Here is a 2,769-nt window from a genome sequence, read left to right as displayed (position 1 = left end):
CTACATTCGACTTTTCCTATCCAAAGGCTTTTTTAACTCAATATATATATTTACACGCTGTTATTTATAGCTTTATCTGCTTCGAGATTCATCGTTCCTAAAAATGAATATATATATATATACGTATGCGTGTGTCTGAGTGTTTCTGCATGCCTCCCTACTCGACAACCGGTATTGGGTTGTTTATGTCCCAACCTCCTAACTTTACTCTCCGGAAAAAGAAAACGATAGAATTAGTACCAGACTTATAAAGAAGTACTGGAATCGATTTGTTCGACTAAAACCTTATAAGGCAGTGCTCCAGCTTGGCCGCAGTACAGTCACTGAGCCAAGGAAAAGACAAAATATACTTCTTTATTATTATGTGCGAAAAGAAGGTGGCGAGCTGGCAGAATTGGTAGCACGCTGGACGAAATGCTTAGCAGCGGAACTGAACCCGGAAGCATGTGGTTGGTAAGCAAGGTACTTACCATACAGCCATTCCTGCGCCTCCATATCACGTTGAAAGCACCGGTTCTCGTCTGATCAACGAAGTTAAGCAACGTCGAGCCTAGTTAGTACTTAGATGGGTGACTGCTTGGGAAACCTAGGCGCTGTAAGCATGGCACATTGTTTCCCCGTCACTTAGCAGTTCGGCAAAATAGACCGATAGAATAAGTACTGGGCTTACAAAAGAATAAGTCCCGGGGTCGATTGGCTCGATTAAAAGCGGTGCTCCAGCATCGCCGCAGTCAAATGACTGAAACGAGTAAAAGAGTATATATATATATGTATATATATATATATATATATTATATATATATATAATTATATTCTTTTCTACTATTCTTTTCTTCTTTTCTTTGTTTCAGTCATTTGACTGAACTTATTCTTTGTAAGCCTAGTACTTATTCTATCGGTGTCTTTTGCCGAACCGCTAAGTTACGAAGGCATAAACACACCAACATCGGTTGTCAAGCGATGGTAGAGGGATAAACACAGACACACACACACACATACACGTCCCCCCCACACACACATACCCCCCCCCCCATATATATATATATATAGATATATATATATACATATATATATACGGCGAAATTCTTCCAGTTTACGTCTGCTAAACCCGGAACCATGTGGTTGGTGAGCAAGCTACTTACCACACAGCCACTCCTGTGCCTATTCATATTTGTATTATATAATAAACCAGATATTTAAAAATGTTATCATAATCATCGTAATCTATGACCTACTAAAACATTTCTCTGAAAACGTTTTCATTAAAAACTACGTATTTTAGAGAAATTTTTTGAGAAAGAAAGTCGGTTAGGGACAGGGCCTCTAGTTTTGACGAAATGATTTAGTTATTATATATAGGCGCAGGAGTGGCTGTGCGGTAAGTAGCTTGCTTACCAACCACATAGTTCCGGGTTCAGTCCCACTGCATGGCACCTTGGGCAAGTGTCTTCTACTATAGCCTTGGGCCGACCAATGCCTTGTGAGTGGATTTGGTAGGCGGAAACTGAAAGAAGCCCATCGTATATAATGCATATATATGTGTGTGTGTGTTTGTGTGTCTGTGATTGTGTGTCCGTTTGTCCTCCCAACATCGCTTGACAACCGATGCTGGTGTGTTTACGTCCCCGTAACTTAGCGGTTCGGCAAAAGACACCGATAGAATAAGTACTAGGCTTACAAAGAATAGGTCCTGGGGTCAATGTATTCGACTAAAAGGCGGTGCTCCAGCATGGCCGCAGTCAAATGACTGAAACAAAAAGAGTAAGAGAGTATATATAGACAATGTTGAAATTTAAAAAAAAAAAGAAGCTTTTTTATTGCTTGGAAGGGATTGGATTTGAACCCTGTTCGATGGGCACTGATTTGGTTAAAACTAACGAGAGAGCCTTTTAGGGTGAGGCGTGAAGGAAGCTTTTATGCTGAGATCCCAGCAGGGAGTATGGATTTCAGAGACTTACTTCCTTGACTGGTTCAGTGGCCTTGAAAACATTAGCGACATCAGATCGTTACATACAGCTGTCAGTCTTTGGATCCGTTTTCTTTTCCTCTCTCTTCATTCAGCAGACGACGACTTCTCAGTGTGTGTGTGTGTGTGTGTGTGTGTGTGTTTGTGTTTGTGTATATGTGTGTTGTGTGTGAGTGTGTGCGTGTGTGTATGTGTGCGCGTGTGTATTATACGCGTGTGCTGTGTGCGCGTGCGCAGGTGTAGCGTACTTTTTTTTCAGATGGTAATTTGGCTGCGGCCATGCTTGAGCATAAAGGGTTTAAAGTCGAACAAATCGACCCCAGTATTTATTTATTATTTTTTTTAAGTGTGATTCTGTCGAACATTTTATTCTTTTGCCCATTAAACAAACCAACAACAGTTGTAAAGTGGTCATAGTGTACAAACACACACACTATATATATATATATATATATATATACTCTTTTACTCTTTTACTCTTTTACTTGTTTCAGTCATTTGACTGTTGCCATGCTGGAGCTTCGCCTTTAGTCGAGCAAATCGACCCCAGGACTTATTCTTTGTAAGCCTAGTACTTATTCTATCGGTCTCTTTTGCCGAACCGCTAAGTTATGGGGATGTAAACACACCAGCATCGGTTGTCAAGTGATGTTGGGGGACAGACACAGACACACAAACATATACACACACACACACACACACACACATATACATACATATATATATACGACGGGCTTCTTTCAGTTTCCGTCTACCAAATCCACTCACAAGGCTGTGATCGGCTCTAGGGAAGAGTAGAAGAC

The 2,769-nt window shown here is 40.8% G+C and overlaps 1 pseudogene; it reads left to right on the top strand.

Annotated features, from left to right (window-relative positions):
- The first annotated feature begins 481 nt into the window (after nucleotides 1-481).
- LOC115224131 lies at nucleotides 482-602 on the top strand (annotated as a pseudogene).
- Nucleotides 603-2,769: the final 2,167 nt, after the last annotated feature.

The sequence above is a fragment of the Octopus sinensis genome, linkage group LG24 (assembly GCF_006345805.1).
Source record: "Octopus sinensis linkage group LG24, ASM634580v1, whole genome shotgun sequence".
Taxonomy (NCBI): domain Eukaryota; kingdom Metazoa; phylum Mollusca; class Cephalopoda; order Octopoda; family Octopodidae; genus Octopus; species Octopus sinensis.
The sequence above is the reverse complement of the archived record's forward strand: the minus strand, read 5'-3'. Positions and strand labels throughout refer to the sequence as shown.